Here is a 21,627-nt window from a genome sequence, read left to right as displayed (position 1 = left end):
ATAATATATTTGGAGTTCAGTTTTAAATAAATGCTAAATATTATTGTTATTTAAATTAATTAAATATGTTATCAATTAAGTTCTAAAATAAATTAAAAAGTTGAAAGATATAAATTTATTAAGAATTCTAGATCGCATGATCTAATCATGAGTTAAATATAAGAATTAAATTAAAAGATTAAATTATAAAAATTAATAATGTTATTTTAATTTCTTAAAAGTGCACATAAGATTTAAAATAATAAATTAATTAAGAATTGAAGTCAAGTGAAATTTTAAATAGAGTTATTTAATAATTCAACTTATTGTGCATGAAAGTTGAATGCAAAAGAATTAAAAAAGATAATAAAAGTTAATTTGAGTTAACTGAGTTGTGCAAAGAGTCTTCTCGGGTAAACGCACAATTAGTGCTCCGAATTGAGGAGAATTTGCTTATCACAACTTTGGGGGTTCATTTTCGTAAGATACGAATTTGGACGAGAATTTTTGGAGGAAGACAATTTCTGGAAGCAAATTTCAGAAGGCTGATACGAAGAAAGTCTTGAAGGGGAAGGTTATTGAGAGGAGCGAATTCGCATACAGTTTTCTGGAGGTTGCATAATAGCATCAGGATCAGGTAGGGTCTTGTATTTTTTATCCATTAAATATGCAATTATCCCTTCCTGCCTTCTTCGTGTCTGCGGTTTGAAGATCTGTATTCTCTGTGATAAAAGTTTTAAGCTTTCAATCTTGTGAAGCTATTAATTATTCGTCAATAATTTCTGTATCCATGGAGACTGGATGAATTAATTAGAACCCTTGTTTTCTTGATTTAGAAATTAAGATCTAATTTGATAAGGGTTTTGTTTTAATGATATTGAAAAGTTCTAGATAAAAAAATAAAATAAAATAAAAATAAATAAATATATATATATATATAAATATATATATTTATATTTTACATAATTATCCTTTGGAAGAAATTGTTTTGTATTAAAAATTAAACAAAATTAATTTTTAATAAAAACTTATTTTATTTCGAATAAAATAAAATCATATAAAAAAAAAAAAAAAAAAAAAAAAAAGGTATATATTAATATTAGTGGGGGGGAGGGAAGTACCCCATACCTGCCCCCACTGTCGGCGCAGGCCGACAGTACCTGCGTCACAGGTACTGCGACGGCAGGTACAAAGTACCTGCCGCCGCAGGCCCTGCGACCGCAGGCCTGCGGCCAAAGCCGACGGGCTATAAACGTGGGAGGATTTAAATTCGTTTTTTTATTTTTATTTATTTTTTATAATTTTTTAAAAAAAAATTATTAAAAACGAAATTTATTTAATTAAAAATTTTAAATAATAAAAATTATAATATATATTTAATTTTTATAATATATTAAACTTTATAAATATTTAATAAATAAATATTAATTGCATTGTTATAGTTGTAAATTTTAATTTATTAATAATTTTGTTTAAATATTAATAAATTAACAATTATTAGTTGGATTAAAATAATTAATTAGATCTATTGAATATTGATTAATTTAATTATAACTAGTTTAATTAAGTTAATTAATAATGAATTTTATTTGACTAAATTACAATTTGGATATTTATTTAATGAAAATTATTATAGAACTGGGTTATTCGAAAAAGGGTAGTTGTGAAAACTTTGTTACTTGAATTCGACATTGAACTAAAACACAAACCTTACCTTAATTTAAATAATATACTTTCAGATCCAATCTCTAAGACTTTGATGTTGACTTTGTACTTTGAATGTTTTGGGGTTGGTTTAGCGTTGACCAGTTCAGGTTGTTACCAGAGGCTCGGGGTTTGTGAATGTGATGTCTTGATGATTTGGTCTCGATCTTTCTTAAACCTGACCATGGTAATGTGATGAAGTGCTCCATGACATGATTGTGTTTACTGTTTGTGATTGCTTTCCAGTTCCTTGTGTGAAGCTGAGGTGTATGTGTTTGAGAATACCTAACTTAACCATTTTTGAGTCTCGATCAGTTATATTTGATAACCATTTCTGAGTCTCGATCAGTTATACTTGTATTACTTTCTGGTTTCTCATTAGAGAACCATTGGATTTTGTGACTTATCATTGATGCCTTCAGTTGCTGATAGAGAACTGTCGTGATTACTTGATTACTATTTGATGTTATCTGTTGCTCATGAAGAACTGATATATTTTGTGGATTATCTTTTTATGATATTTTCAGTTGCTCGCATAGGACTGAGATGGTTTTATTATGATTCTTTGATTTATGAGTTCATGAGCTAGGGTAGGTTATCTATGTGTAGAGTCGGGAAGTGGCTTGCAATGGGGGTCGGAGCCCTAAGAGGCTGCCTTGAGAAACCCATTGTAAGTCGTTTTTAATAAGTGAAAACATTTACACTAAATGAGAGAAAATGAACCTAACAAGATAATTGTATGTTCTCTCCCATGCCATGAGTGCTAGTACAGACTAGGATGGGGTAGAGAGGACGCTTGGTTACGACCTTGCATTCCATAGTATGCCTCGTCAGTACGAGAGGATACTAGTGGCCGCAGGATCAGTAGGGACCCGAGATTCCTAAGGGATTGCTCGGGTAACTTCTACATGACTTTTGCGATGACACTTTCCCACTTGCATATTAGGTTTCGTACGTGTCTTGTGGTACCTCTGGGATTTAGATGTCGATCTTTTTAGGAACCCTTGAGTTAGCATACTTATAGGATTTCCTGGACTTAGAGAGTATTTATGATTATAGGTTTTGTTATCCTATTTGGGACTTGAGACTATCTCCTCAGCGCGGTGGGAGTGGACCATTTAGGTTTCACGCGGTCGGGTGGTAGTGCTTTTACTCTTACCAATGAGATCCGTTCCATGGTCACCGTGGCTGGAGATTTCATGATTGGCATTTACCTTCACTATGTTCTTGGATTATTATGATGGATGGTTAGATTTTATGATAGATGTTTTATCATTATGGATGTATGGATGTATCATGTATGGTGAATAGTTTCATATATTTTTACTGTACTTTGTATCATGGATTTGAGGATGTTGTATCTTGATCTTTACATATGTATATTCTTTTAAGCCTTTCATACCCTATGACATGTACAGTGGATGAATGAGCATTCCGAATTAATTTGCCAAGGAGCATTCAGAACAAATGTATATTATGGACATTGGAGTTTCTGATTATTCTTTTATATGTATGTGTTAGTTGTTAGACTTAGAATTAATTAAATTTAAACGTGACTCAACGTCTTGGGATCTTTAAGAAATGTAACTTGCAATGTATGTTTGTCGATGATTACATGTTATTGCCTCCGCTACTACTTGTTTGATGTGTATGTCATACTTTCTTACTTTTAAAAAAAAAAAAAATGTTTAGCAAACTTAGTGAAACTTTAGGTTAATTCTTTTGGATCCCTTGGCGGGGCGTTACATCTAGTATCAGAGCCAAAGTTTCTACATTGGGAGCTCTGGGTATATTGGAACGCCACTAGTGTTAACTAGTTGAATAAAAATGCAAACCTTAAACTAAAACTTGAAGCTAGTTGAACTGAAACAGTATATAAACTATTAGTTACCTATTTTATTCATACTTCAACACTCAAAACTTCAAAACTGAAATCATACTTAAACTGAAATTATAGGTAAACTGAAAACTGAAAATATCTTGTTTGCAAAACATGCGTCTTTTATCTATGTATTTTAGTAGTATGTTTCATGGTTATTTTAGCATCTTGTGTCTTGGATATTATTGTAGGATGGTATCTGGGACGAGATCTTCCGTTAGGGGCCGTAGCCTTGGCCATGGCAGAGGTCGTGGACGAGGCAGAGATGTTAGTGTTCATGAGTCTATCCATGAGAGTCCCATTCAGGAAGAGAATAGGGAAGAGCATGTCAGTGAGCATCAAGAAGAGAACCACGATGAGGGACATGCCGACTCTGAGGAGGTTGATCTGAGGCAAATGATGCGAACCCTTATTGATCGCTTACCTCCTGTTCTTGAGCAGGATAGAGCACACCAGGTTGGACATGAGCATAGACGCAGATCTAGGAGTCCTCAGAAGGACCGACATAGATTCATAGTATCTTCTCAGATGAAGCATCTTCAGAGGTCCAAGATCAAACCCTTTAATGGGCAAGGTTCTGGGTATGTAGCTGAGCAGTGGCTTATTGCCCTTGACAGGATTTTTTCTATGCAGGACTTTGACAGTAATGTCAAAGAGAGGTTTGCCATTACCAATCTAGAGTTATTTGGAGCCACCTGGTGGACTATTGAGGAGAAGAAGTTGGGCATTGACATGGGTAGTGTCACTTGGGAGATTTTCTTGGAGAGTTTTCATGAGCAATTCCTACCAGAGGAATGGAAGCAGCATAGAGCAGATGAGTTCCATAACCTGAGACAGTTCACTATGACCGTTGTAGAGTATGAGCGCAAGTTCTATGAGCTCATGCCTTTTTCGGGATTCAGTGACAACCCAGCACAGTTGGCACAACATTTCATTCGAGGCTTGAACAACCGTTTTATTGGGGGTGTTAAGGTATTTGAGCCTAAGACCCTCAAGGATGCGGTACATCGAGCTATCCTGGTAGAGCAGAGTGTCAACTTTGGGCAAGGAGGATTTGTGGGAGCGCCTACTATAGCAGGATCTAAGGGCAACCACAATTCCGGTGGAATCAGGAAGCCTCCCTTCCCTAGGAGGAATCAGTATTCTCAGCCGCATTCTCATCAGCATTCTCAGCAGCAACCTCAGCAGCATAAGGGATTTTACCCTCAGGCACAGAGTGGTGGCGGTGGATCCAACCCTAGGATCAATCGCAATGCTCAACGTAATAGGCAGAATCAGCAATCTCGGCCTGCACAGAGCAACCAGTCTTTTGCTAGTAGGGGTAGCCACCAGCGGTCGAATGCACCACCTATAGGGAGAGGATCTGGTAGAGGCACGGGATGTTTTTCGTGTGGACAGATTGGTCATATTGCAGCATACTGCCCACAGCGAGCATCTCAGTATTTAGGACCCAGGCCAGCAGCATCTGAGCCTACAGTCAGAAATACAGGTGGATCTCATAGAGTATTTGCAGCGGTGGATCACCATCAGGCAGACCATCAGGGGACAGTAGTTGAGACTACAGGAGCTATCCGAGGTACACCTCTCTCTGTATTATTTGATTCAGGTGCTACAGATTCTTTCATTTCTCCATCTCTAGTTGATAAGTGTAAGCTGGAGTCGGTTAAGCAAGACCATGGTTGGCAAGTGGAACTAGCCTCAGGTGCTAAAGTTTCCACAGATTCGGTAGTTCACAAGTGTGGACTTAGCATAGGAGGGTTTGAGACTTCAGTCGATTTTCGAGTTATTCCTTTTAGCTCCTACAATGTGGTCTTAGGTATGGATTGGCTTGGCTCTCATAGGGCTAGTATTGACTGCAGAAAGAAGACCATTATGTGTCAGGATGATCAAGGGAAGGATGTTGAGATTGTGGGGATACCGAGACCTATATCCCTACGGATGATCTCTGCTATGAAACTTAAGCGAAGCTTTCGTAAGGGGTGTCAGGTATTTGCCGTTTCGGTAAATGAGCTTGATGAGGAAGAATCTACGAGGAAGACCCTAGATCACCCTATTTTACAGGAGTATGTTGATGTCTTTCCGAGCGAGATTCCAGGCATGCCTCCGAAGAGAGACATTGATTTTAGCATTGAGCTCACTCCAGGAGCGGAACCTATTTCTAGAGCTCCTTATCGTATGACCACTCAGGAGCTAAGTGAGTTGCGTTTGCAGTTAGAGGAACTTTTGGCCAAGGGTAGTATTCGACCTAGTGTATCACCATGGGGAGCTCCAGTGCTCTTTGTGAAGAAGAAGGATGGTTCTTTGCGCCTTTGCATCGATTACAGACAGCTGAATAAGGTGACAATAAAGAACAGGTATCCTTTACCAAGGATTGATGATTTATTTGATCAAATCAAGGGAGCTATAGTGTTCTCTAAGATTGATCTTAAGTCAAGATACCATCAACTTCGCATCAAGGAGGCTGATATTCATAAGACCGCCTTCCGAACTCGCTACGGGCATTATGAGTTCACAGTGGTACCCTTTGGGCTGACAAACGCTCCATCAGTTTTCATGTGCTTAATGAATGGGGTGTTCCGTTCCTATCTTGATAGATTTGTTCTTGTGTTCCTCGATGATATTTTTATATATTCTAAGTCCCAAAAGGAACATGAGGAACATTTGAGTTTAGTTTTGCAGTGCTTGAGAGATAATCAACTTTATGCCAATGCGGCAAAGTGTGATTTCTTTCAATCAGAGATACAGTATTTGGGACACGTTATTTCAGGCGAAGGTATCTCTGTAGACCCTGCGAAGATCCAGGCAATAGTAGATTGGCTTGCACCCACTACTGTGTCAGAGATTCGTAGTTTCATGGGTCTAGCTGGGTATTATCGCAGATTTGTTCAAAACTTCTCCAGAATAGCACACCCTATTACCTCCCTTCAGAGGAAAGGAAAGAAGTTTCTTTGGACAGAAAAGTGTGTAGAAGCATTTTAGAAACTCAAAGAGCTTCTGACCAGTGCACTGATCTTAGCTGTACCTGATCCAGAAGGTGAGTTCATGGTGTGTACAGATGCTTCCCTCGAGGGTATTGGAGCAGTTCTAATGCAGAATGGTCGAGTGATTGCATATGAGTCACGCAAACTCAAGGATCATGAGTTGAATTATCCTACACATGACCTTGAGTTAGTAGCAGTAGTTCATGCCTTAGTGAGATGGAGACATTTCTTGTTGGGACACAGATTTGAACTACATAGCGATCATCGTAGTCTTCAGTACATATTCACGCAGCCTAATCTGAATGCTAGGCAAAGGCGTTGGATGGAGTTTTTGTGCGAGTATGACTTTGAGGTGAAGTATATCCAGGGGAAGGAGAATGTTGTAGCTGATGCTTTGAGTCGTAGGAAACATGTGATATCATCTATGACTCTTAGTGTCGATTTGAGATGTCAGATACTTCAGGCACTCCCCACTGATTCATGGTATCTAGAGGTGTGCAGTGAGATCAATTCAGGGAGATCCTTGGAGGGAAAGTTTTCAAGCTATGTCCTAGAGTCAGATGGCCTTTTGAGACTTTCAGGAAGGATCTATGTGCCGCTACTGGATGAGCTTCGCATATTGATCCTATCAGAGGCCCATCGTGCACCTTACTCGGCACATCCAGGTGTCAAGAAGATGCATGCAGATTTGCGACGTTTATTCTTTTGGTCCGGGATGAAGCGCGACATTGCTGATTTTGTGGCTAGATGTCTTGAGTGTCAGAGAGTCAAGGCAGAACACCAGCATCCGGCAGGACTTTTGCAACCGAATCTCGTTCCTTCATGGAAGTGGGACATCATCTCTATGGATTTCATAGTAGGATTACCTATGACTCTTCGTCGTCATGATGCTATCATGGTCACCGTTGATCGGTTGACCAAGGTGGCACATTTTGCACCAATCAGGTCTTCCTACACTGCAGCTTCAGTGGCTAATGTCTTCATGCGTGACATTGTGAGACTACATGGTATTCCCCGAAAGATCATTTCGGATAGGGATCATGTTTTCACTTCCGCATTTTGGACATCACTACAACATGATCTTGGAGCGCAGTTAAACTTCAGTTCAGCATATCACCTAGAGACAGATGGGCAGACAGAGAGAGTGAATCAGGTTCTCGAGGATATGTTGAGGATGTACGTGATGGATAGGCAGACTCATTGGGAGGACTATCTCTACCTAGTGGAGTTTGCTTACAACAACGGGTACCACAGTTCTATTGGCATGGCACCTTTCCAAGCCTTATATGGACGCCCTTGTCGTACACCTTTGAGTTGGGATAGCCTTGAGGATCACATCCTGTTGGACCCCGAGATGCTTCGTGACATGGAGCAACAGGTGGTGCGTATCCGAGAGCACTTGACAACGGCACAGGATAGGCAGAAGAAGTATGCTGATGCTCATAGGTCAGATAAGCAGTTTGCTGTGGGAGAGAAGGTTTTCTTGAGAGTGCGCCCGCGGAAGAGTCCGATCCGTTATGGAAAGGGCTCGAAGCTAGCACCTCGCTTTGTGGGACCATTCGATATTCTTGAGAGGATTGGTCCAGTTGCCTATCGTCTTGCTTTACCGCCCAGCCTTGCTCGCATTCACGATGTTTTCCATGTTTCAGTACTTAGACAGTATATTCCTGATGTTGTACATATTCTTGATTGGAATGCTTTACAGGTAGAGGACGGGCAGCTGGCTTTGGAGCCAATTCGTATTCTGGAGCAGCGGGAGTTGACCCTCAGGGGTCGAACCATAGAGCAGGTAAGGGTCCAATGGGACCCTACTGATGACTCTTCAGCGACATGGGAGGATGCATCTAGATTACGGGATTTATATCCCTATTTGTTTATAGGCTTCCAGGAGTAAGCCTAAGTCTAGGGGGGGTGGATGTAGTGTCTGCCCCTAGTTTACATTTTTCGAGCTACATTATGATATGATTGCCAAACTCTTTTAGGCCAATTTGTGTTTGATGAGTAGTATCATTATTTTAGAGATTATCAGAGGATGTTTACACGCAGTTTATTATATGATGAGATTACTTGGTACTCTATATTTCGTGCATGTATGATGATTATTCAATGGTTTTAGTTATCGATGATGATTAGTTAGATGGTTCATTATTCCATGTGTTTCTTATGGATACTTACCCCATACTGCATGTGTATGGTGCGTGTGCTGTTTTATTTATGTATGGTGTTTCTGATATGGTTAAGGAAGGGAGTTGTAGTCACCTGCTAGTCGGGATCTACACGATGCACCACTTCCTGCCATTGCCTGTTTAGCTTGGAATATTGTGTTTGTACATGCGTGAATTTTATGCAGGTTGCAGGTACCGAGTATCGACTTCTCTGAATTGTCAGGATGAGCGTACCATATCGCACTGTCTCAATGGTAAGAGAGGGGAGATAAACTCTTAAGTCCAAATCCTAAACCCTTTAGCCAATTGTCCTAATTGATAATTAGGACAAGTATCTGAGTTAAGTACCCTCCGAATGCATCAAATGATGTAATTTGGTGATTATAACCCTTGTGTTTGATTTGGTATGTATTTTTCTATGATGGGTTTTCGTATGTTGCTTTATGAGTCCTTGGTGTATTTTCTATTAATTAAGTCTAATTAAAAAGACTAATTAATGATTTAATTTAATAAGGAATTAATTATGATATCTTTATATTTAATTAATTAATTAATTAATTAAATAAAAGAATTAAAGTTGGAAATTAAAGTTTAAGATATATTTAGAACAGGATAATATTTAATTTAATAATAATATATTTGGAGTTCATTTTTAAATAAATGCTAAATATTATTGTTATTTAAATTAATTAAATATGTTATCAATTAAGTTCTAAAATAAATTAAAAAGTTGAAAGATATAAATTTATTAAGAATTCTAGATCGCATGATCTAATCATGAGTTAAATATAAGAATTAAATTAAAAGATTAAATTATAAAAATTAATAATGTTATTTTAATTTCTTAAAAGTGCACATAAGATTTAAAATAATAAATTAATTAAGAATTGAAGTCAAGTGAAATTTTAAATAGAGTTATTTAATAATTCAACTTATTGTGCATGAAAGTTGAATGCAAAAGAATTAGAAAAGATAATAAAAGTTAATTTGAGTTAACTGAGTTGTGCAAAGAGTCTTCTCAGGTAAACGCACAATTAGTGCTCCGAATTGAGGAGAATTTGCTTATCACAACTTTGGGGGTTCATTTTCGTAAGATACGAATTTGGACGAGAATTTTTGGAGGAAGACAATTTTTGGAAGCAAATTTCAGAAGGCTGATATGAAGAAAGTCTTGAAGGGGAAGGTTATTGAGAGGAGCGAATTCGCATACAGTTTTCTGGAGGTTGCATAATAGCATCAGGATCAGGTAGGGTCTTGTATTTTTTATCCATTAAATATGCAATTATCCCTTCCTGCCTTCTTCGTGTCTGCGGTTTGAAGATCTGTATTCTCTGTGATAAAAGTTTTAAGCTTTCAATCTTGTGAAGCTATTAATTATTCGTCAATAATTTCTGTATCCATGGAGACTGGATGAATTAATTAGAACCCTTGTTTTCTTGATTTGGAAATCTAATTTGATAAGGGTTTTGTTTTAATGATATTGAAAAGTTCTAGATAAAAAAATAAAATAAAATAAAAATAAATAATTATATATATATAAATATATATATTTATATTTTACATAATTATCCTTTGGAAGAAATTGTTTTGTATTAAAAATTAAACAAAATTAATTTTTAATAAAAACTTATTTTATTTCGAATAAAATAAAATCATATAAAAATAAAAATAAAAATAAAAAAAAGGTATATATTAATATTAGTGGGGGGGAGGGAAGTACCCCGTACCCGCCCCCACTGTCGGCGCAGGCCGACAGTACCTGCGTCGCAGGTACTGCGACGGTAGGTACAGAGTACCTGCCGCCGCAGGCCCTGCGGCCAAAGCCGACGGGCTATAAACGTGGGAGGATTTAAATTCGTTTTTTTATTTTTATTTTATTTTTATAATTTTTTTAAAAAAAATTATTAAAAACAAAATTTATTTAATTAAAAATTTTAAATAATAAATATTATAATATATATTTAATTTTTATAATATATTAAACTTTATAAATATTTAATAAATAAATATTAATTGCATTGTTATAGTTGTAAATTTTAATTTATTAATAATTTTGTTTAAATATTAATAAATTAACAATTATTAGTTGGATTAAAATAATTAATTAGATCTATTGAATATTGATTAATTTAATTATAACTAGTTTAATTAAGTTAATTAATAATGAATTTTATTTGACTAAATTACAATTTGGATATTGATTTAATGAAAATTATTATAGAACTGGGTTATTCGAAAAAGGGTAGTTGTTAAAACTTTGTTACTTGAATTTGACATTGAACTAAAACACAAACCTTACCTTAATTTAAATAATATACTTTCAGATCCAATCTCTGAGACTTTGATGTTGACTTTGTACTTTGAATGTTTTGGGGTTGGTTTAGCGTTGACCAGTTCAGGTTGTTACCAGAGGCTCGGGGTTTGTGAATGTGATGTCTTGATGATTTGGTCTCGATCTTTCTTAAACCTGACCATGGTAATGTGATGAAGTGCTCCATGACATGATTGTGTTTACTGTTTGTGATTGCTTTCCAGTTCCTTGTGTGAAGCTGAGGTGTATGTGTTTGAGAATACCTAACTTAACCATTTTTGAGTCTCGATCAGTTATATTTGATAACCATTTCTGAGTCTCGATCAGTTATACTTGTATTACTTTCTGGTTGCTCATTAGAGAACCATTGGATTTTGTGACTTATCATTGATGCCTTCAGTTGCTGATAGAGAACTGTCGTGATTACTTGATTACTATTTGATGTTATCTGTTGCTCATGAAGAACTGATATATTTTGTGGATTATCTTTTTATGATATTTTCAGTTGCTCGCATAGGACTGAGATGGTTTTATTATGATTCTTTGATTTATGAGTTCATGAGCTAGGGTAGGTTATCTATGTGTAGAGTCGAGAAGTGGCTTGCAATGGGGGTCAGAGCCCTAAGAGGCTGCCTTGAGAAACCCATTGTAAGTCATTTTTAATAAGTGAAAACATTTACACTAAATGAGAGAAAATGAACCTAACAAGATAATTGTATGTTCTCTCCCATGCCATGAGTGCTAGTACAGACTAGGATGGGGTAGAGAGGACGCTTGGTTACGACCTTGCATTCCATAGTATGCCTCGTCAGTATGAGAGGATACTAGTGGCCGCAGGATCAGTAGGGACCCGGGATTCCTAAGGGATTGCTCGAGTAACTTCTACATGACTTTTGCGATGACACTTTCCCGCTTGCATATTAGGTTTCCTACGTGTCTTGTGGTACCTCTGGGATTTAGATGTCGATATTTTTAGGAACCCTTGAGTTAGCATACTTATAGGATTTCCTGGACTTAGAGAGTATTTATGATTATAGGTTTTGTTATCCTATTTGGGACTTGAGACTATCTCCTCAGCGCGGTGGGAGTGGACCATTTAGGTTTCACGCGGTCGGGTGGTAGTGCTTTTACTCTTACCAATGAGATCCGTTCCGTGGTCACCGTGGCTAGAGATTTCGTGATTGGCATTTACCTTCACTATGTTCTTGGATTATTATGATGGATGGTTAGATTTTATGATAGATGTTTTATCATTATGGATGTATGGATGTATCATGTATGGTGAATAGTTTCATATATTTTTATTGTACTTTGTATAATGGATTTGAGGATGTTGTATCTTGATCTTTATATATGTATATTCTTTTAAGCCTTTCATACCATGTGACATGTACAGTGGATGAATGAGCATTCCGAATTAATTTGCCAAGGAGCATTCGGAACAAATGTATATTATGGACATTGGAGTTTCTGATTATTCTTTTATATGTATGTGTTAGTTGTTAGACTTAGAATTAATTAAATTTAAACGTGAATCAACGTCTTGGGATCTTTAAGAAATGTAACTTGCAATGTATGTTTGTCGATGATTACATGTTATTGCTTCCGCTACTACTTGTTTGATGTGTATGTCATACTTTCTTACTTTTAAAAAAAAAAAAAAATGTTTAGCAAACTTAGTGAAACTTTAGGTTAATTCTTTTGGATCCCTTGGCGGGGCGTTACACAAGGAAGAAAGCATTTAGAAAATTGTGGCAAGTGTTGTCAAAATTGTCAAGGAAAAATTAAAAATTCTAGAGGAGAGAGGTGTTAATTATTGTTAGTTGGACAGCTGTTATTTCTGACCGAGAAATAACAGTAGTATTTATGGATAGCTTGGACAGCTGTTCATCCTTATCTATGCATATTAGCATTAGTTATGGGTGGTTTGGACAACTGTTTGTCCACTTTCCAAGAATTAGTAAATGGTTATTGCAAGGATAATTATTTACTAATTTTAGTGATTCCCTTTTGGACACCTTGCAACCAATTCTATTGTTGGCTGTCAAGTTGTCTTAATCTCAATCATCGATTGTAAATCAATCTAGATTGTTGGTTTACCAATAGGAGTAGTATAAAAGGAGGTCAGGGGGGCATTTGGAGAACAACAAGTTTTGAAGAAGCATTTTGCAGTGATAGAAAATTGTCTTGCAGTGTTAGCAAGGGCGCAGTGTTAGCGTGGGGATAGCAGTGGGGAATATCAGTAGGAGAAATTAGGAGGTTGTTGGAGTTCTGCCAGTGAGAGGCAAGGAATTTTTTATCTCTTGATTTGTTGAAGTTTAATATAATTCCTCATCGGTAGAACTGGTTTTCCCTTAGGGGTTTTTCCAAGGACAATTTGTCCAAAAATATTGTGTTCATTGTGTTGTGCATTTCTTTCCGTATTTTATAAGTGAAGTTGCAGTTGTGTTATTTTTTGATATTAGCTGGGAATTTATTTTTAGGAGTTTAATAATCATTTATGATAGGAGATTAATAATCAGTGACTACAATAGTTGATTTTTCACATGGTATCAGAGCATTGTTAAGGGTAGAAGAGTTTTGCTCTAGGAAATAAATTTTGATCTCTTTAGATTTATTATTACTTTAAACCCTTGAGATGGCTTTAGCTAGTTTGAGAGATTAGGATAAATTGGATGGTGCCTCAAATTTTGGTGTCTGGAAGGCCAAAATTTCTTTATTGTTGGAAGAAAATGGCATCAAGGATTATGCTACCAGTGTTGTACCTATACCAATGGATGCAACATAGCTTGTAGCATATAGAAAGGATGATGCCAAGGCAAGGAGGATAATCCTTGATGGTATCAAGGATCATATTGTTCCACATATCTCGGAGCTAGATACAGAGAAGAAGATGTGGGACACCATTCTGAATCTGTAGCAGAATGCTACCACCAACAGGAAGTTGATTCTCAGAGAGAAGCTAAAGAATACCCAGATGAATCAGGGAGAAGACGTCACAAGTTACCTCACCAGGCTCAAACTTGTCAAGGATGAGTTAGCAACTGTTGGAGATAGCCCTAAATGGGTTTACTAAACAATGGAGTGCCTTTGTTCAAGTTGTCAGTGGACGAGATACTTTACCAAGTTGGGATCGACTATGGACTGATTTCACTTAGGAGGAGTTTAGACTAAGTCTTGTCAATGGGACCAACAAGAGTCAAAAAAATGAGGTGGAACAAGAAAACGTTGCCCTAGCAGGTAAAGGGAAAGCAAAGAAGGGATCTAGCAAAGGATCAAATTCACAAAATGAAAAGAAGAAGAAGGACCTTTCTAAGGTCAAGTGCTTTGGATGTCACAAGTTTGGTCACTATCAGTGATTTCCTAGAGAGGAAGAAGGATAAGAAGTAGGTGGTAGCTTCAGCAAGTGCGAAAGAACTCTCCAGTAGAATGGAAAATGAGTTTGCACTCATAGCTTGCATGGTTAGCTCAACCTCATAGTGTGTTTGGTATATAGATAGTGGGATGTCATTTCATATGATAGGAGTTACAGAGTACTTCTCCAGTTACAAGGAGGAGGACACCAACACCCAAATTTCTATAGGAAACTTGTCCAAACTCAACCCTGTTGGGAAAGGGACTGTTCAGTTTCGGAAGGGGAATGGAAAAATAATTCCACTTCATGATGTGTTATATGTGCCAGGCTTAGGTATGAATTTGATTCCTGTATCTGTTCTTTAGGATAGGGGGTATAATGTACTCTTTAGAGGGACACATGTGTTGATTAAGCACAAGGATTGGAAATCACCCATAACTATTGGAGTTAGGAGTGGTCACCTTTATAGATTGCAGTTTGATACTCCTAAGGCACTTTTGAGCAACATTAATCCTAGAGATCTTGGAGAGCTATGGCATAGGAGGATGGGCCATATTCATCATGGATCACTTAGATTTCTTTGTGAGACAGTGACAGGTGTTCCAAAGTTGAGCACAAAGCATGGCGATGTATGTAAGGGATGTGTGTTGGAGAAGTTTGCAAAAGCATCTTTTCCAAGGAGTGACACCAGATCTAAGGGTGTTCTTGATCTAGTACATTCAGATGTTTATGGACCGATGTCGATGAAATCTCTCAGACGATATGAGTACTATGTTACTTTTATTGATGATTTCTCTAGAAAGACCTAGATATACTTCTTGAAGACTACAGATGAGGTTTTTAGTCGATTCCAAGAGTTCAAGGCTCTTGTGGAGAACTCAACAGGAAAGAAGATAAAGGTTCTTCGGTCAGACAATGGAGGCGAGTACAAAGGAAATGTCTTCTAGGAGTTCTGCACCAGAGAAGGAATCAAGAGAGAATGGATTGTTCCTTACAATTCACAACAGAATGGAGTTGCTGAGAGGAAGAAATGTTCTATATCAGAGGCAGCAAGAGCTATGCTACATGACTAGGACATTTACTTATGGGAAAATGTGTGTAGTACAACAGTCTACATTCAGAATAGAGTTCCACACAAGGTGTAGGGAAGATGACACCAGAGGAGGCTTTCACAAGGAAGAAGCTAGATGTTAGTCACTTAAGGATATTCAGGAGTTTTGCATATTGTCATATTCTTAGAGATACACGTACAAAGTTAGATCAGATTGCAGAGAGGGGGTACTTTGTTGGGTACAGTGAGACCTCAAAGGCATACATGATTTTCATTTCAGGGACTAAAAGAATTATTGTCAGATAGGATTCCAAGTTCATGGAGGAAAAGGCATTCAGTTGATCGAGAGATTTGCTAGTAGATGATTAGAGTGAGTAGCCAACAGAAGCTCCAAGACCAAGTCAAGAGCAACAAAGCTCAAGTACAATTACCAGCACGAGTGTAGACTCAGTTAGTGAAGATTCACAGAGTATGGAGCAATAGGTGCAATAGGAAATGCATCTAGAAGACTTAGAGGTTGAAATTTCATCCTCTACAGTTGGTAGCGGGAACCATGTGGTTCCAGATACACAACGGGATACTCAGGAGTTTGTGGGAGCTCCTAGGAAGACTACTAGACAGTGAAGACAACCAGCCAAGTTCAATGACTATGTGGCATTAGTTAGTCAGTTGGTAGATAGTGAGCCTTCTAGCTATCAGGAAGTTGCAGAACATCAGGTATGATGAGATGCTATGGTTGAGGAATATTCTTCAATAATGCAGAATGATGTGTGGGAGGTAGTACCTAGACCAACAAATAGGGCTATAGTTGGATTACGCTGGATCTATAAGATAAAGCATGGTGCAGATGGTAGCATCGAGAAATACAAGGAAAGGTTTGTGGCAAAGGGGTTCTCTCAGAAGGAGGGAATAGACTATGAGGAGACATTTTCTCCTGTTGCCAAGTATACTTCTATACAAGCTGTAATCTCACCTACAGCACAGATGGGATGGAAAATCCATCAAATGGATGTCAAGATAGCATTCCTTAATGGTGAGTTGAAGTAGGAAGTATACATAGAACAACTAGAAGGCTTTGTAGCACACAGCAAAGAGACCCACATGTGTAGATTGAAGAAAGAATTGTACGGACTCCAGCAGGCTCCTAGAGCATGGTATGAGCACATTAATACATACTTGCAGAAAATGGGCTTTGTGAAGAGTGAAGAAGATGCTAACCTCTACTACTTGATGGTTGGGGGTGAGATTCTCATTCTTGTTCTTTATGTGGATGACTTATTTCTTATAGGTTCACTAGGGCTCATAGTGGATTGCAAGAGGAAGCTTGTAGAAGAGTTCGAGATGAAGGATTTAGAGCTTATGCACTACTTTCTAGGCATGGAAGTGTGGCAGACAGATGAGGAGATTTTCCTTGGTGAAGGGAAATATTGCATTGAAATCTTGAAGAAATTTGGGATGGAGGATTGCAAAGCCATGTCTACACCCATGATCATGAATTAGAGGAAGCTAGATACAACTAAGGAGAAAGATGTAGATCCCACTTTATATAGACAGTTGATTGGTTCACTTATGTATTTGGTCAACACTAGACCAGATATAGCATTTGCAGTAAACTCTCTTAGTTAGTTCATGGTTGAACCAAAGAGAATACATTGGATAGTGGCTAAACATGTGCTACATTACTTGTGTGGTATAGTCGAGTATGGGATCAGATATGTTCGAGGTGAAGGTATCAAGTTGATAGGCTATACTGATGCAGATTGGGTAGGAAGTACAACAGACAAAAGGAGCACTTCAGGGTGTTGTTTCAGCTTGGGATCAGGAGTTGTATCTTGGTTCAGTAGGAAGCAAAAGTCTGTGGCTCTAAGTTCAGCAGAAGCAGAATACGTAGCAGCTAGCATGGCGACATGTGAAGCTATATGGCTTCGAAAGTTGTTAGTAGCCTTGTTTGGTCAAAAGGTTGAGACTACTATTATACATTGTGACAATTAGAGTTGCATCAAGTTGTTTGAGAATCCAGTATTTCATGATAGGTCCAAACATATAGATATCAGATATCACTTCATCAAAGATTGTGTACAAAGGGGAGTTGTTCAACTACAGTACATACCTACAGAGGAGCAAGTAGCAGACATTCTGACTAAGGCATTGGGGAAGGAAAAATTTATCTTCTTTAGAGATAAGTTAGGTGTCCTGCAAAACAGCTTCCTCGCTAAGAGGGAGTGTTAATTATTGTTAGTTGGACAGCTGTTATTTCTGACCCAGAAATAACAATAGTATTTATGGGTAGCTTGGATAGTTGTTCGTCCTTATCTATGTATAGCAGCATTAGTTATGGGTGGTTTGGACAGCTGTTTGTCCACTTGCCAAGAATTAGTAAATGGTCATTGCAAGGATAATTATTTACTAATTTTAGTGATTCCCTTTTGGACACCTTGCAACCAATTCTATTGTTGGCTGTCGAGTTGTTTTAATCTCAACCATCGATTATAAATCAATCTCGGCCATTGGTTTACCAACAAGAGTAGTATAAAAGGAGGTCAGGGGCATTTGGAGAACAACAAGTTTTGAAGAAGCATTTTGCAGTGATAGAAAATTGTCTTGCAGTGTTAGCAAGGGCATAGTGTTAGTGTGGGGATAGTAGTGGGGAATATCAGTTGGAAAAATTAGGGGGTTGTCAGAGTTCTACCAGTGAGACGCAAGGAATTTTGTATCTCTTGATTTGCTGGAGTTTAATATAATTCCTCATCTATAGAAATAGTTTTCCCTTAGGGGTTTTTCCAGGGACAATTTGTCCAAAAATATTGTGTTCATTGTGTTGCGCATTTCTTTCTATATTTTATAAGTGAAGTTGCAATTGTGTTATTTTTCGATATTAGCTGGGAATTTATTTTTAGGAGTTTAATAATCATTTATGATAGGAGATTAATAATCAGTGACTGCAATAGTTTATTTTTCACAAGAGGAATTTGGTAAAGATGAGGGTGATGGGAGGTCATTTGAAGAAATTGGAGCTTAGAGAATGTAGTGATTTAGTTCAGAATGTGGACACTGGAATTATTTCAAGAATGTGGGGCTTGATACTTCCATTTCAAATGACTTAAACATCACACACTAATTAGGTCTGATTCTTAGGCTAAAAGTGTTAAATAGTCAAAGTTATTTTCTTTTTCCAAGTTCAATTTCTCATTAGTGTGTAATGTTTAAGGATGGTCATTTCATTTTCCTGAGGAGAGGATCTAAGAGTCTCATTTCCACCAAATTTTTTGTAGTCCTCACATAAGAGAAATGTGACTATTGATTTCATCTTATTATATGTTAATTTTTAGAACTATTTTTTACAAAGTGAAATTATCTTCATTCATTGATTTCATCTTATTTCAAGGATATACGTACATTGAAGTGAGAGTGTGAAATGCTAAAATCATTTACTAATTTCATATTTCATGATGTCTACGAGAAATAGTGTGAAAATTTTTTGTCTCCCTCTCACACAAGAATATGATAAATTTTTTATGTTCTCATTATTTTGTATTTTGTGAAGGTGGCTCTAGGTGATAGTGATGCTTTGATGGGCTATTTTTGTTTCTCCAATATAAGACTGCCAAATTTTTAAATTAGTGTGATCGAGATAATCATGAAAGATAATTTATTTAATAGTGTACCTTGTACATCTCAATTTTATGGATGATGACTATAACCTAAATCATGTGAGTTGACTTATTTTCCCTTGAACTCTCCTTTGGGATTCTATAGTTTTAATCGGCTGGATAGTCATGAAGTGTCTCCACTTTATGTGGATAAACGAGAGGTTTTTCTAGTTGGGTTAGTGGAAACTGAAGATTAAATCATGAGATATTCAAATTAAGAGAAAATTATAGTTTTTTTTTTAAAATTAGAATATAAATTATTGATATTAATATATTCAAATTTTCAAATATAGATATTTCAATAAATTCTAATTTTATATAAGAAAATGATAGATAATAATTCATAGTAAAGAATAATTTATAAATTAAGAATCATCATATTTCAATATGTTTATAGATTCTTTTCAATGAGAAGAAAAACAAAAAAAAAAGTTAGAATTTTATTTACATTCTTAAATGGTTGTTATCCCATGATTGTGGATGTTTCAATTTAGATTATATGTTCTCTAGCTACGAAATGGCTAAGCAGCCAAAATACTGACATTTGATGGTAGGAAATAAGTTGGAAATTATTTTTAATAATGATAAAATTTGAGCTTATTTAGACCCAAAAATATAAAATTAAAAATATGTAAAAGAATTTGAGAAAATAGTTACAAATTCTTTTCAAGGCTTTCTATAGAATTTGCTAGAATTATTTTTGTTTTTTAAATAGTTTAAGACAACATCACATAAGTTAGAAACTTTTTGACTTACAAATTCAAGGAGGATTTCCGAGAAAAGTATAAGAGTTAATCTTTAATGATTTTTTGAAACCAATTATCTAAAACTATTAGTCATCTAAATGTGGTTGCAACTAAGAATAAGATAGGGGGAAAAAAGTAAGCTTTTACAACAATTAGTTCTAGTGTGTGCACATAGGTAGTTAATAGTCTAAATTCAGATAGTATTACAACACAAAAATCATTCTACACAAAAATCACTACTATAAAATAATTTGACTCACACCATATTGGATGAAGAGGATTTTTTTCTTTGAAAAATTCTTATATGTGAGAAAATATTATTTTATTTTATTTTATTTTTTGGAAAAAGGGGGAAAAAATTTATTCAAACAAAGCCAAATTACAAAAGGCCTCAAGCCCAGACAACCAAAACACAAACCCAAGAGCAATTAAATTCTATCCTTTTCCACTAACTGCTCAAAAGTCCCAACATAATTAGCAAGAAGATCATCCCTATCTTAAATATCCCAACTAGCTCCTTTCTCCAATGCTCATTTTTCGAAGACATCAACCACTCCATTCCATTCCCTAGGAACATGAGAAAAGGAGATCCAATCCAAAAAGCTACTCAAGTGAAGAATCTCTATAACAATAGAGGAAATTTTCCAGTTAGAGTCATCCACACTCTGGTTATTTATCATATCCACAACAATCTGAGAATCTGATTCACACACCATTTTCCTCCAACCTAGAGAGCAAGCCCGCTCCATAGCCACCTTAATAGCCAAGGCCTCCATTATGTTATTGGAATGAACTCCTTTGTGAATAGAGAACATGAAAATAACATTTCCATCTGTATCTCTCCCAGTCCCCCCAAGACCAGCCTGGCCAGGGTTTCCATGGGAGGAGCCATCTGTGTTAATTTTAAGGACTGCATCCATTGGAGGTCTCCATCTCCCCACCCTACAAACCTTTCTCTTGTGTGGCTGAGATCTCTTACCACTTATGCTTCCTAATCCCTTGTCCACCAATCCCAAATTTTGGACTATACTAAAGTCACTAGGATCCACTAGCTCAATCATATCACACTTAGCATAGATAGTCTCCTTAAGTATGCTTAAAATCAGCTACCATATTTTAGTGACTCCCAAACTAGAGTTACAAAAAATTTGACGATTATGTTCGAGTCAAAGATTCCAAAGAATAAAAGTAGGTCCAATAGCCCAAGCCACCTAGAGGAAAGAATTTTTGTCTGGGGGTCTACCAAGGCTATCCAAAAATTCAATAAGAGATTCAACATGAATGCATCCATGACACCACCCCCCCCCCCCCCCCACCATGTATGCAAAATTTCTCTAGAGAGAGGGCATAAGAAGAAGAAATGAGAAACATCCTCTCCATTCAACATACAAAGGGAACAGAGAGAAGGACCCTGAAAGCCTCTTCTCTGGAGATTATCCCAAGTAAGACACTTCTTTTGAGCAACCCAGCAGGAAACCTCATGAACTTCATTACATTTATTATCCAACTGAGCATAGCCTTGGGCCACATTAAACTTTCCTTTAAGACAAGGACCCCAAGAAAGGATGTCTTTGTCCTTAAAGGAGCTGCATAACCTAACAAAGAGAAGATTAGCCAACTCAACCCGATTCTTAGAGGAGCCCCCTCAGGACCATTCATGTGGATCCTTCCAACCAGCCACATCCATCGATCCACACCGCTTAATAGTCATGAAGTAAGCTACCTTGGTGCATCCTATAGCAGAAAAAATCTAACACAGAGGTTGGAGGTGGGGGTAGCTAGAGAGAATGGGAGGATGGCCATCCC

General features: G+C 36.9%; 1 protein-coding gene across 1 annotated transcript in view; it reads left to right on the top strand.

Annotated features, from left to right (window-relative positions):
* Window positions 1-1,027: 1,027 nt before the first annotated feature.
* Window positions 1,028-21,627, top strand: part of LOC149555785 (uncharacterized) — a 308,737-nt gene continuing 288,137 nt past the window's right edge. Inside the window, exon 1 of the mRNA XM_089829532.1 lies at window positions 1,028-1,065. The gene's annotated coding sequence lies outside the window, so the exon portion shown is untranslated. The remainder of the gene's footprint in view (window positions 1,066-21,627) is intronic.

Source organism: Cupressus sempervirens, chromosome 5, assembly GCF_028749045.1.
Source record: "Cupressus sempervirens isolate cs-2001-9-10 chromosome 5, ASM2874904v1, whole genome shotgun sequence".
NCBI classification, from domain to species: domain Eukaryota; kingdom Viridiplantae; phylum Streptophyta; class Pinopsida; order Cupressales; family Cupressaceae; genus Cupressus; species Cupressus sempervirens.
This window is presented reverse-complemented; position numbering and strand designations above follow the sequence as displayed.